At 52.1% G+C, this 14559-nt stretch overlaps 1 long non-coding RNA gene across 1 annotated transcript in view; it reads left to right on the top strand.

The window, feature by feature from the left end:
* Positions 1 to 4942, top strand: part of LOC144173423 (uncharacterized) — a 145758-nt gene extending 140816 nt beyond the window's left edge. Inside the window, exon 7 of the long non-coding RNA XR_013323263.1 lies at positions 4608 to 4942. This is a non-coding gene — a long non-coding RNA (uncharacterized LOC144173423). The remainder of the gene's footprint in view (positions 1 to 4607) is intronic.
* Positions 4943 to 14559: the final 9617 nt, after the last annotated feature.

The raw sequence follows: 14559 nt of genomic DNA, 5'->3' as shown, positions 1-14559 counted from the left end.
TTACCCTACACGATACTGGCCGATTGGCGCAAGCGACGTTGTCTTATGTGATCCTGTTTGTCGAGTATACCCCGTGTTTCACGAAACGATAACTTTCTACAGTAACAAAAACTAGCCAGAGCAAATACGGTCAAAAACAAAGCAATGGCGGACAACACTACGTGGCTAATTATGGCAGCGCCATCTAGGAGGACGGACGGCAAGCAAGACTGGAGAGCTGAATCACAGAGTGGAAGTTCATTTGAATACGCACACTTATGACTTCGTGGCAGACGTCATGAAACAAACGATATGGCTGGAGAATCAAAACTGTAAACTACAGTGATATTTCTCAGTGAATACGTTGTCTTACGAAACACACTATTTGGCGAGAGAATCAAAATTTTAATTTACACTGATTATTTCTTAGTGAATACGTCATCCTTTTCTATCGGGCTAGCTCTGGGGGCACTATAAAACACTGAATATTTCGAATGAAACAAACTTGTATTTTGTCTGCAGGGCCCTTTCCTTCGCCATTTTATTGTAATGAGTGAATATTTGTTTGGCACGTTACTTGTCCTGCGCCGGTTTCAAAGGGTTCAGGTAGCCTAGGCGACCCGTATATTAAAGGGACCCTGCAACACTTGCCATCGACTACTAGTAATGTATTTTGGGATTAAGTCTATTGTCCCAGAAATCTCCCCCCGCAAGAATTATGAAAATCCGTTCACAATTGACGAAACTACGCGCGACGAGAAATCGCGCATAATCGTTCCCTCTCAACTCGACCTCGCACAACGCGACGAAAGCTGCGCGCTCTCTCCCGGAGAGGGGGGCGGCTCGCGGCGTTCTCTTCGGCGGCCTTCGATATATCACATGCCGGGTAGTTTTCTCCTTTTCTCCGCAACGCGGAGGGGCCTATTTCCAGTCTGGTGCCACAAAAAAGCAGGCATGGGTGCCTGCTTGCAAGTGTGCGCTCGGGCTGGTAGGGCGTTTTTGAAGCAATAAACGTTTGTAGTCGAGTGGTCCCGTTGAAAGGCAAGTATTGAGCTCATCACTCAAACTCCGCGCGCACTCAAAACACAAAAGAAACGGCAAAACTGTGCCTACAGGTTCAGGCATAGAAGAGATTCGTACACAGCGATGACGACGACGGAAATGGGAGAATCTAGCCGCGAAGTTAACCAGTGACAGCCGATCGGGCAGCCATGGCCTATGTGACGTCCTTAGGCCATGCATAATGAGGACAACTGAAACTGAAGAGAGAGCGGTTAGTTTTTCCGCGTCTTTCACATCGATTTGCGCGCTCACCGCTTCACGTGCACGTGTAATATTTGGCTCAGGTATTCCTGGCAGTGTAATCTAAACGTCGCGCAGGTCTACTTGCACTGCTCAAAGAGTGTTGCAGGGTCCCTTTAAGCAGTCGAATTTTTTTGTTCCCTTCACCTTCAATGAACTTCAAACGGCCGTTCATCAAGTTCAACTCATATCTGCCCCTTAACATGGCGGTGTAACCTGGAAACACCTATGCAACTGGCCCAACCCTACCCTTTTTGTCTTACTCAACCATGTTAACCACTGCTCGGAAAATGGTGAAGTTACTGAACATTTTAAGCGAAATCTCATCTTCCCTATTCCCAAACCCAAGAAGCCTGGTACTGGCCCAACTAACCTCGTTGAGTAGCCGCCGCCCCATCTCGCTTACTTCTGCCTCCTGCAAAACTTCTAGAACGGCTTATTAATAACCGTATCCCCCATTACCTGGAATACGTTCATCCATACTTTCACCCTGCGCATACCGGCTTCCCCTCAAACTTCCGCACTCACAATAGCCTCTGGATATTACGCTGAGTGATCAATCGCTCCCATTATAAATACTCTCCTCCCGACTTGATCTTAACAGTTGACCTACGCAAGGCTTTTGATCGGGTCAACCAATCCGCCGTACCCAAAGAACGGGCGCATGCCTATCCAAGCGCCCAGGCTTAAATCCGAAGCCGCAATTTTCTGAAGCCTTGGGCAATGCGAATGCAAGGATCTCACCCAGGCTTGCCTGCTCGCGCATACTACCTTGTCTGAGGGGTACCTCAGGGATCCGTACTTTCTCCGATTCTATTTAACCTCGCAATGGGGTGGTGGGTCGAAATCTCGAACGTGACACTGCTGCACGCTTCACAGTATAAGCAGAGGACGCAGCCATATGCACCGAATCAGCCATCTGTTCATGCACCGAAGAAATGCAAACCGAACTCCAAGCCACAGTAAATAGCCTTGAATGCTGCTTGGCCACCTCTTGGTCTCCAATGAGCCCTTGAAAACGTTCCCCGGCAAAAACTATTCAAATATAATTGGCTTGCATTGTGCCTTGTGTATTTACCAAATCTGCGCATTGTGTGACATGTTGTGTAAATTTAAATGTATGTATCAGGTTGTTTTATTTTATTTATAGTGCTATGCAGCGCATGCCTTTTTGTTACTTACTTGGAATGTACTCTGTATTTTTGCATGATATTGCATCGCTCGAGTTTTTTAAAAAGTATTATTTCAGTTCTATTCAACGTTATGTTAAATGTCTGACTGTTGCATCGTAAGCATTATGTTTCCCGTGTCTTTTATTGGGTGGTTTAGGATGCGTTTTCTGTATTACCTTCTACGCTGAACTGTAGAGGAGCAGAGGCTTTGTGAGGCATTTCTCCTATATCTCTGCCCCCTTCACGAATACCACCGGCGGAAACAATTCGAAATAAGAAAAAACAAAATATTACCCATGTTTGGCCACAAACCCCCTCAGCACTATATCCTTCCACCTCTTCTCGCTGGTACCCCTACAACCCCTAGTTTCCAACCCGTACGATTACTCGGAATCCCAATCGTACACAAAAATATCCCCTCAATATGGCTAGAAAAATACAAGCCTAAATGTAAAACAATCCAACCTGTCCTACATCGCCTATACAACAAATTTGGTGGAGCAAGCCAGAAGGCGACCAAAACATTAACACACGCTGTCGCATTGGTACCATAGCTTACGCAGCCAAATCCTACAACCTCAATAAAACGGACGTCAGAATCCTTCAAAATCTGCACAGAGCCACCCTTCGTACCATCAGCAGACTCTCTAAACCTACCCGTTTGGAAAACCTGCAAGCTGCAGTTTCTATTCCCCCTTGGAAAATATTTTAATATTATTCAAGAGCAAGTACATCAATCCTTTCATATACGCTCATGAACTCATGAAGGTGTCTCCATCATCGCCTGGGACAATCTCAAGCCGCTACAACCCCACTACATTCCACCGCCTCTGCCTCCCTGGAGCCAACCTTCTGTCTCGGACTCAATCGCCACCCATCCCGCCCTCTCCGGGCTGCCCACAACAACGCCCTTTGGAACAGTAAACGCCCCCGAAAATCGATATTTACACCGACGCAAGCATAGCTCCTCCGCTAGTTGAAACCGCATGGGTATCACCTGATCTCCCCTTCATCTAAGGCAAACTAACTCTTGATATTCCATATGCTACCATCCCAGAAGCGAAACTACATGCAATCATTCACGCCATGGAATTCCTCATGTTCGACTTTCACTCCTCAGTCCCTTCCCAGATACGCATCCTGACGGACTCATTCAAAGCCGTAAAGAATCTACGAAGTCCCACGAGGACCAATAGCATCTCCAACAAAATCTTTCATCCGATCTCTATCATAAAATCTAGTGGCATGCACCTTCACATCGACTGGTCGCCTGGACAGGGGTCATCAGCGATGAACCAGGCAGCCCACTCGGCTGCACGGGCGTGTATAACCACTAGGGCTTCGCTGCTACCCGACTTGTCTCCTCCACCTCCTGGGTCGTTACCGCCACCCATACAGCTACTGTGGTACAAAAAAGAAAAAAAAGATTGTCGCAAGGCCCTCACTCCCACCGGCTTTTTATAAGCTCTGCTCCCGCTCCCTAGATCAGCCAAAAGTTTCATAAACAAATATTATGCCAGTGCTAGCTTTACTCCGAAGACATTCCACGAATTCTACACCCCATCTCTGCCGCCTCGATGTCGCTTCTGCGCCTGACTCACCCACCACCTGATTTGACACTGCCCCAAACTTACGCGCTACCGATCCTTCAGCCCTCCTCCGATTCCCTCGTCCTCATACATAGACCCTCGTACAGTGTAACCCTCCACGCTGACTTTATTTGTGCACTACTCTCTAGAAAGCGCGAGCTGTTTAGAGGCAGAAGCCTGCTCCGCTCACCCCACGCGGAAAAGGAGCCAGCCATCTTTGGTTTTGTCTGTCCGTTTTCAAAAAGATTCGTCGAACCACAAACGCCCCATCTTCTACTCCCGCTTCTCCAACTTCACCTAGCGTCTTCCTGCTGCAGTAAAGGTCATTCACCTATCTCTCTATCTCTCTCTCTCTCTCTCTCTCTCTCTCTCTCTCTCTCTCTCTCTCTCTATCTCTCTCTCTGTCACGTTCTTAGCCTAATACGGAAAGGTGATGATTATATTTTTATAATCAAAATATTCTACCGCAGCTTTTGCTTTATCAGAAGCTTTTTTTGTTGTTTTTATTGTAAAGTATTTGGAGTTTTTGGCTGCCATCAAGTAATTCCAGTCATTTCATTTCCAGCATTCTGTTGGCCTAAGAGATATGAAGAGAATGACGTGTAAACAATGGCAAAATGTTACTGTTTGTAGAGAAACTGTGCCAAGACCTCCTGGATGCTAGAGCGTCTCTACCAGAGGATCGGCGTTGTGGCTTCCTTTTAATGAAATAAACTCCAGGTCTGCTCGAAAAATATAGCTTACCTTGTAGCGTAGACATGCAAAGTAAACGTCTTCTAGTGGCCGTGCTACCTCTTCGCAATAAGTGCTCGGGTAGTGCATATTTTAAGCAATAAAAATTGACTGTATATTTGTAAGAATCGGAGCACAAAAATCTACGTGAAAGTCTTTGTGTGGAAGTTTAGATGGCGAGAATTTATTTGCTACGATAAATACTTAAAACTGATATCTCACACACCTAATAAAGAAAGCACAAGAAAACAAAAAGCGCTATATTTTTTCTTTCGCGTGTCTCATCTCGCTTCAGTTTGAAAGCATGGGTTTTTTTTTGCACCTGCTATCGAGCCTATGGAGACATTAACTGCGTGAACATGCACTATTATAGCCATCCGAAGTTAAAAAAAGACAGGACAGTTTTTTTTTTAAACATCCTGCCCTGGGCTGTGCCTGATGCTACTGTGGCAGCAATGCATTACAGACGTCTTTATGTACAACTGGGGGAGCCGCGAAAAAAACAGACGAACAATAAAAGCGCGGAAGGTAAGGAAAACGAAGATAACGGAAAAACTAAAGAGCCATGAGCAGGAAACACAAGTTTGGGTCATTTAAAACATTGCCTCGCTAGAATCATACTGACACCACTTTTAACGTAAATGTCGCCCAAATAAGCAACATAATTAGGAAAAAAGGGAATGTCCATGCGACCCACTAGCTCATTTCCCGCACCAGAACCTATGATGTCATACCAGACAGCTCTGCGATTGGCGGAGGGCGGCGAAAGCAGACGCAAATTAGGCAGACCTTATAAGCATGCCGAACGAGCTATTTGCGCCTAAATTTAGGGCACATTCTTTTTAAAGCAGTAAGAATGGTGTGACAAACAGTGTAGGTTACCGAAGCACAGGTAAGCATAGTAGTACCGACGCGTACTGCCGTTGGCACTGCGCGAACTATGCTTGGTTTAGCTGCACAAGACTGCGAGACTTTGGGGTTGTTTCAGACGACACTGGCCGATTGACGCAAGCGACAAGGCCTTACGACCGTATTTGTCGAACGAGCACTATGATTAACGGAACGATTGCCTCTGTGAACAAAACAAGCCAGGTACAAATACGTTCACAAACAAACCAAAGGTAGAAAACGGCTTTCAGCGGTGTGGTGGCGCCATCTAGCTTAACTAACAGTACACAAGGCCCTGTGATGTCATTGAAGATCACGAAAACGCACGATTTAGCGGGAAAATCAAAATTTAAATTTAAAATAATTATATCTTAGTGCATAAAGCGTCGTTTGCATTCGTACAAGCGCTGGGGGCACTATAAAACACGAAATCGTTCGTATAACACAAACTTGTGTTTTGTCTTCATGGCTCCCTTAACAATAATAATATCAAAGTAAAAAAAGTCCATCATCTTCCCATAGTGAAACACTGAGTAGTATGCGAAGGAGCCATGGGGTCGACTGAAGTTCCCATTAGTATCAGTTCGTCGTTCCCGTTGACGTTCAGCTTCGCGTGCCTTCGTTGTATCAGTAGCTTCTTGACGTAGTTTGAATGAGTGAAGTACATAAGGCGCGTTCGTAGCAGATTCTCCCGTCTAGGTTTGTATATCAGTGGAAAGAGCACCACGTACCTCTCGTTGCGGCCAGAGAGTAGTGAGATCGAAACCGGGCGCCGCCTAACTATTTCTTTTTATAGTGGTCTGCGCTGACGTCTGCCCAAACGCTGATGAGGCTGAAGGGACGCTCATGTGCAGTAGAGTGCTGGCGGCGGACAACGACAACGAGCGAGGGAGGGACATAGCCCCTAGCATGAGATGCTTCGCATCTAAAACGTTAAATTCGAGCACATGAGGGCGAAGCCATCAGTTCCCTTTGGCCATTATACTGATAATTTTTTGCCAACCTTGGAGAAAGGTTGATACTTGAGGTGGGAGCCGAAATTGAAGATCCGTTAAGCTCTTTTATATTTCTTTGAAAAAAGTAACTAGCGCTACTATTTTTATAGTTGAATTATCATTTACTGCCTAGTCGAGTGTTTCGTGATATTTCACAAATTTTCTTTTTTACTTAAACAAGGCTGGATCATTCTCGGCTACGCGACACCTGGTGAACGTGCTGGGTGCATGCACCCTAAGCCATCTGCAAGTCGCATAGTAAGTCGAAGTGGCGCCAGCCACCCACCTCAAGGTCTTCTCCCGGAATTCGGTCACCTTGAAGATGATGCAACGAACAGGCCACGGTAACGAGCGGTGCAAATACTGCAGCTGACGTCCAGCAGCTGCCACGGGAGCTACACTCGTTTCACCGGTAACCTGCAGATCACCGACGCCACAGCCCGAAGTTCCTGCCATTGTCGATGTGTGCCCTGACAAAATGCAGCAAGCAGTGGGGTCGTATACGACGTGGAAGCACACCGCGATCCACAAGTCGTACCCTACGCAGCATCTCTTTGACGCCCTCCCCCCAACCCTGTACCTTTTCGCAACGAGGCTCGGTTTCATCGTCCACTGTCAACTGTTCGTTCACATGGTGAGCAACATCGGACGCTGAGGAAGACCCATGTGTGGAGAAGACCCAATCGCCGTCCCCTGCGGACAGAATCTACCGTCGTTCCCTACAAACGACTCGGTTTGCCAGGACTCTTGGTGGGCACACCAAATATATTTATCAATCTAGCGCCCTTTGGAGCTATACAAATACGTATTTCACACCAGCCACTGTTCAGCGGGATTCAAACGTTCGCCGTCACCCTACCCATGCGGATCGCTGAATTTCGCAGCGATGCTGACTTCGCTACTAGAATGTTTCCCTGCACACACAGGGAAACTAAAAGCAGCAGCTTCTCTAGGTGAAGGTAATTTACGGCGAAATTTTGCACACCCTTCAACGACGCAACAACCACCTAAAAAACAATGCTCACGACGTGCTTGCAGCCCCCGACACTCCATTCGAACTCTGCCGAGATGCCTAAACACGGTTATAACTGCATTCCGGAAGGCACACTGGCGAGAGCGAGCCTCCCTTGATCAAGACGCCGACGTGCAGCAACCAACGGGCAACACGATCCACCCGTGATACCACGCCCCGATGCACCAGAAAGTTCAAAACGACTACGTGCCATGAACAGTTACCCATGGACGGGATTGATGTCGTGGAAGTTGTAGACACAGGAGCCGATAGCTGACTGATGAGCGAAGCAGTGGCCTCGAAGCTGAAAAATGTCACAAGTGTCCATGGTGACTAGATACGCACAGAAGAAGACCACCTGCTTAAGCCAAGTAGGACTTTCAGACCTCTCCATAAACAGAACAACATACTCTGCTGCGTTCGTCATACCCCTTCATTCATACCGCGACACAATTTTCGGAATGGACTTTTTGACAGACAACGGTGCTAATATTGTTCTACAGGCCAATTCAATCAGATTCTTCGTCGATCAAGCAATGCGATGAATCCAAGCCTCAAACCAGGTGCTGCTGTAAGGATAGCCCATGACCGCGTCTCACTGCCTCTCCGCGCAAGCTTCGTGATCACCGTCTACGGTCGACCTGCTGTGCCTGACATCGACCATAGAGTGGAGAGTGATCAAGGTTGCATTTAAGTGCAGATCACTTTAAGGGCTCACCTTGTCATAGCTCGCTCGCTGGGCCCAAGTAGAGCCACACGGCGTTCGTCCACAGCGGCTGTCGTCGCGGCGTAACGCACAGGCTTCAAAAGCCAAGCTGTTTATATAATCATAAGCATTCAAAACTCATGAACCACTGGCGCTTGTCATACATTTCCCCGTTCTTTAGCGCAAAGAAAACTGCAGGTATATGAAGCAAAATATATAATTAACCGGCAGCGCCCACGTTAACTTATATGGGTACATTCATTTGGCTAGTTTGTACGATAGTAAGCGAAACAAAGCGGCTACCTGCATCTCTTCAAGGACGGCCCCGTCAAGAACATCACGGGCTAGGTGGCTGCTGCGTGCGTGGTGCCTGAGCTGGAAGTCAACCGGAGCGGCCGCATGCCCTTCGAAGCCTTTTCCACTCTGGCGGAGCTGGCCTGGCGACCGACGTCCTCCTCGAGAGGGTGCCCTGGGCCATCCCGGGGCGGCCATCCTCACGGACTCCAGGCCTGCCCTGTTACGCCTGCACGTGGTGGACCAGCCCGCCAACAGCAGCGGCTTCCCTGAGCGCTCCCTTGCGGCCAATCTGCACACGGTGGCCTCCAGAGGCGGCGAGCTGCGGCTCCACTGGCTGTCGGAACAAAGTGCCATCCACGGCAACGAGGACGCCGACGCCCGAGCCAGGGGCCCACCAGGACGGCACCCCAGTTTCCCAAGACGTCACCGCCTTCGACGACACCCGCACCTTCCTGGCCCGCATGGTGCAGACGATGCACCCCGACCCTGGCGTTGTGAGTGGCCTGGCGCCTGGCCGCGGCTTGCAAGGTGGCGGAGTGCCTACACCGACATTGGCGCAAATACTCCCCTACATGGGCGGACTGTTTCGGAACCGGTGATGGTGGTGGTGATTTATTAAGAAGGCAGGGAAGAGAAAAGAACTGGGGATAGTGTGGCACTCAACGGGGAGTTCACCCTCATACAACCCAGTCCAGGGGACGGAAAGGGGGTTCAAAGTTTAGGAAGACAGAGAGAGAAGAAAGAGGTGAGTGGGGTACAGTCTATATAGCCTTCGCCTTCTCCAAGGCTCGACGGCTACAAACGATGAACAAGTCCTGTAACAACTAGGAAGTTGAGGAGGTGCTGAAAGACCTCCCCTCGGAAGGCGTCGGGACCCGTTGGGAAAAGGAAGTCTTTCAGCTTGTGGCTTGGTGCATCGAGTCGCTGGAGGGCGGCCCGGAGTTCCTCCCTCGTGGTGTCATGCTGGTGGCAGGAGCACAGTAAGTCCTCGAGCGTCTAGGGCTCTGGGCAGTCGGCGCAGGTGGGGCATGCCCGGCGGCCTTGGTGGTATCGACCGTTCCAACGAGGGCGCCGCCATATTGCGTGCGCAGCGCCCTCTCGTAGCTGGCCGGTTTGCTGGCTTGGGCATTTGCTCCGCGGCACATGGACGCCTACGGCGGCTCGGTGCATTTTTCGTTGTAGCGTGTTGTACGTTCCTTTCCGTAATATACTTTAAATGGGAAAGTTGTTGCATAGGACCAGTTTAAGCGATCTGGCTTAAATTGGTAGCTTTTAAGGCCGCGATGGAGCTGAAATTCGCTTCGAGGTGGCGTGGTCCACGGTAGGTAAACGATGCCGTGTGGAACACGTTTGCAGTACTTCGTCACATTTTTTTTTGTTTGCGTGTGTGTGCCCGGGAATCACCTAAAGCGGGTATTTTGGTCGCTTGACTGCAAAGACTGATGTTTATTAAAACGATCTAACCGTGATACGCTCGGCGCCCATGGGCAACAAACAGAAGCATGTGTCGACGTCAGTGTAACAGACTTCTGGTTTCACATCCCTTATAGGTTTAATACAGGTAGTTTTGGGTGGACTTAGTAAATATTTGGCATATTACATAGTTTGTATAAAATATTATCGATATATCAACACTGCCGCCAACTATAAACAAAACTTCCTCTCTTTGGAATTGCAAGCTGCTCTGCAGCACAATTTAGCTGTGCAACTAATGTACAACATAATTAAAATGAACAGCACAGCTCCTGGAGAGCGTCCGCCGTTGGCCAACTTATTATTAGGCGTCCGCCGTTGGGCAACCAGACAAGCGTTCGCTTTTGCGTTGCTTTTATCTAGGTTTGTTGTTGCGGACATCACATTTGGGTAATACACTGAACTATTTGCTGGAGTGAGTGAGGGAACAATTTTATTTTGCCCGAGTCTGGGATGGGGGAAGAAGGGAAGTGGAATCCCCTTCAATAGCCCCCTCCCCCCTTCCGCTCAGATTGGCTGGGGAAAGGGACAACCTAGGGAGGTAGTAGTCACTGCGAAAATCGCCAACTCCAGCCCACGTAATACTTGGAGCCGGGTATGCCTAAATGTGACCGGAGCAACGGTGGATGGAACTAATACCATCTGCGGCACAGGCAAGTTTCAGTAACCCATTTTAGTTTGGAAAGAAGGTAGAAGAATTTTCTGCCACTACTCCAAGGTAGGACAGTAAAAGCTCAGAAGAACAAAATTGCCAAACCTTTTGTGTGCTTTAAAGTGTGAAACTCACAAGCTGCTAGTATGGCTAATTTATTAGCAACACGTAATTAAAAGAAAGCGTAAATTATTGGTAAACCCGCACGCGCGATGCCTACGAAGCGTAGTCAAGGCAAAGGAGCAGCCGCGCCGGGCCAGCCGTGATCGCGCGCCCACTCCAGAGAAGAGGAAAGGCGGCCGCGCGCCGCGACCGCTGAGTACGAGAGTACGTTTCTCCCTCGCCCGATGGAACGGTCTATAGGCGGGCTCCCACGTTGCACCAATTAAGCCCGAGGCCAAGCAGGAGCGACCGGCGTCTCTGCTGACGCGCCCGGGCAGGACCCGTGGGGTTCGACCACTGACCACTCGGTTATCTGAGTGCAGGGCCTCCACCACCCGGGCCAGGATATTCCTTGCAGCGTCAAATGCCACCACGTTCTGGGAGGCTGGAACCCCTGTCTGTTGAGCAGCCCCCTTAGCCAGGGCGTATGCTACCTCCATGCCCATGATGTCCACGTGCGATTGCAGCCAGTGTAGTTGCAGTGGACACACCATGAGCCTCGACCACATGAAGCTTGGCCGCCAGCGACCGCTCTACGTTGCAGCTAGAGCTGCCTGGCTGGTCAGCAGATCGCAGACGGAGGAGGGCAGACCGGGAAGCAGTCAGGATAATAGCCCCACGGACATGGGTGTCCTGCTGTAGAAGTTCCGTGGCCAAGTGAAGTCCAGCCAGCTCTGTGTGGGTGGATGACGTGGATGAGGCCGCGAAGTGCAGGATGCACCTGGCTGTTGCCAAGTTCTAGGGCCGTGCAGGCGGCTCCGGCCATCCGTGTAAACCTCCAGAAGTCCGGCAGTGTCGTTGTGCAGCAAGGCGGCCACCACCTGGTAGATGGCCTGGGTTGGAGTGGACCTTTGGCTACGGACCGCCAGCAATGTGGTGGCGATGCGTAGAGCCTGCCCCGTGCCTGGGGTTGGTGGCTCCAGAAGGGGCCGCTGCGGCAACGCGATATGGCCCTCGTAGGTACTGAGCAGCATGCCATCCGAGAGTAGGGCCGGCTGCGGTAGCGCTGGAAGAGTGCCGCGCCGTCCGATGTGCCCTGTAGCCGGTGGGTGTGGTGGAGCCCCACCTGCAGGGCCCTCATATAGATAGGTCAGGATCCTGCCTCTGTGTACGTCGCCGCCACCGGAGATGTGCTGGGAAGGTCCAGGCAAAGGCGGGTAGCCCGGCGCTGATCCACCTGCTGCTCCTCCCACCGGCGCGGCTTGAGTTCCACCAGAGGCAGAGCAAAGAGAACAGCGGACGACGCCATCCCGTGGAACACCCGCCGGCCAACGGTGTGAGTGCAGCCCTGGCCACGCGCCAGCAACCTCCGGACGCCCTGGAGGACCCTCGTTTTGCGTTTCAGGAGCACCTTCACCACAGGTAACCAGGACAACTGGCAGTCAGACAGGAGCCCCAGATACTTGGCCCTGGAGCAGCACGGAAGGGACTGGCCGTTCAAGGTGATCGGCGGTCTCGCCTTACGTGCCCCGTAGCCCCTCGGGTGGAAGAACAAGGCCTGCGCTTTCGACTCGGACAGCTACAGGCCACGGCGTGTCAGGAAAGCGGTGAACGCAAACAGCACACCCTGGAGGCACGCCTTCGCCTTAGAGAGTAGCCTCGTTGGTCCGTGTGCCCAGATAGCGATGTCGTCCGCATAGACTGCCATCCCCACTGGAAACGCAAGCCCAGCCCGGATGCAGTCCGGGAGTGGAGCCACTACGAGGTTGAAGAGGAATGGGCTGAGCACACTCCTCTGAGGAACCCCAGAGCTAACGTCTCGTGAGCTGCTGGTTGCTTGGCCCACCTTGACTCCAAGGGTCCGGTTGGCCAGGAACGCCCTCACGTAACTCTGGAGGTGCCCCACACCTCCCATGCCATCCACGGCCTCCAGGATGGCCGTGTGGCGGACGGAGTCGAAGGCCGCCTTGATATCTAGCAGGAGTAAGGCGGCCACCTCCTTGACATGCAGGCCTATTCGAGCATAGACACCACATCCCCTAGGGAGTCCGCCGTGCAGCGGTGGTGCCTGAAGCCGTTTGCTGCTCGTCGAAGACGCCCCGACGTTCAGCAATCCACTAGAGGCGGCCCAGGACCATGCTCTCCAGCAGATTCCATACCGCAGACGTCAGGAAAAACGGCCGGTACGATGCAGGCTCGGTGGGTGGCTTACCGACCTTCAGCATCAGCCTGACAAGTGCCACCCACCAAGAAGGTGGAAGGCTGCTCTGCCTCCACACCCGTTTGATGAGCTGCAGAAGCGGCTCCAGCTGGGTGACGTCCAGGTTCTGGAGCATCTGATACGTCACCCCATCAATGCCAAGGGCGCTCCGCCGCTTGGTGCACCAATCCAGGGCGGCCCGCTGCTCCCGGGGTGTGATCTCGCCACCGCAAATGGCCACCACTTGCGGGTCCTGGGAGATCGCCGGCAGCACGTGCACCTAAGCCACAGTGGCAGGTGAAGCTGGGGTAAACTGGTCTGGTAGCCGCTCTGCCAAGGCCTCCTCGGTGATGCCCAAGGAAATGGCGGAGGCTTGCAGAGGGCGCCGGTTGGGGATGGCAGGCTGGAGCACCGCACTGCGCATCTACCTGCAGGTACGCTGTCAGCCTTCCGGACGCCTGCTCCGGATGGCCCGCCGTTGCAGCTGGTTGCGCCTAGCCTGTAGTCTCAGGAGCTCTAGGTCCGGCAGTGCCGTGCAGAGGGGTACCTCCCCCCGCACCATGGCCTTGTTGGCGCTCCGCACGACAGCTGCCAGGAAATCAGGCTCTGGGTCCTCCAGACACTTTGCCATCTCCTTACGGTAGTTGTGCCAGTTGGTGACGGCCTAGACCCTCGTATCTGCTCACCTCCAGTCGCTCCTAGGGGTGACAAGGATGGGTAGTGGTCTGACCCCGAGGTGCTGGTGGCGCTTTGCCAGTTTCCCAGGTACAGGCACGCCGCTGGGACACCAGGGTAACACTAATAAGGGACAGCTCAACAGTGCCCGAGGGACCAGGGCGGGTGAAGATGGGGCTTCCTGTGTTGGCCACGAGCAGGCGGCAGGCTGTTGTAGCATCCAGCAGCTCTCGCCCCTACGGCGGGTGGTGCGGGGGCTGCCCCAGGCTCCATTTTGTGCGTTAAAATCTCCGCACACGACAACGCCTGGGCCCAGGCGGGCCCACAGCCGCCCCACTGCTGTGGCATCCCAGGGCCGCATTGGTCGGACGTAGACGCTGGCAACAGTGGTGTCCGTGGACCCCATACGCACTGTGACGACGGCGCATTCCATAGGGCCATCCACGACCGAGGCCAGGTCCACTGGAGCACTGTTGAGCACAGCCCTGACGTAGACAGCTGCCTGGGATTTCCGTGGTGGGTGAATGGCGTCTTGGTATGGATGGTTGGTGCAGGAGCGCAGGGTACAGCTGGTTGCGCTGGCGGGGCACACGTACCCCGGCAGGCGCAAGGAGCTGCCACAGACGTGCGTCTCCTGCAGCGCCAGCACATTGTAGTGCTGGCGCAGCAGGTGCCCTCCCGATTCAGCATGGCGCGGCCTTATGTGGTTGCAGTTCCACTGCAGGATGCGTGGCAGCTGGCCTGTCCTGCGGGGTCTTTTAGCCATGCTTGTGGGCTGGGGGGTT

Source organism: Haemaphysalis longicornis, unplaced genomic scaffold (genome assembly GCF_048455015.1).
Source record: "Haemaphysalis longicornis isolate Haplotype H1 unplaced genomic scaffold, Haemaphysalis longicornis Haplotype H1 scaffold_3, whole genome shotgun sequence".
Lineage (NCBI taxonomy): Eukaryota > Metazoa > Arthropoda > Arachnida > Ixodida > Ixodidae > Haemaphysalis > Haemaphysalis longicornis.
Note: the sequence above shows the minus strand (reverse complement) of the source record. Positions and strands in the feature narration are given on the sequence as shown.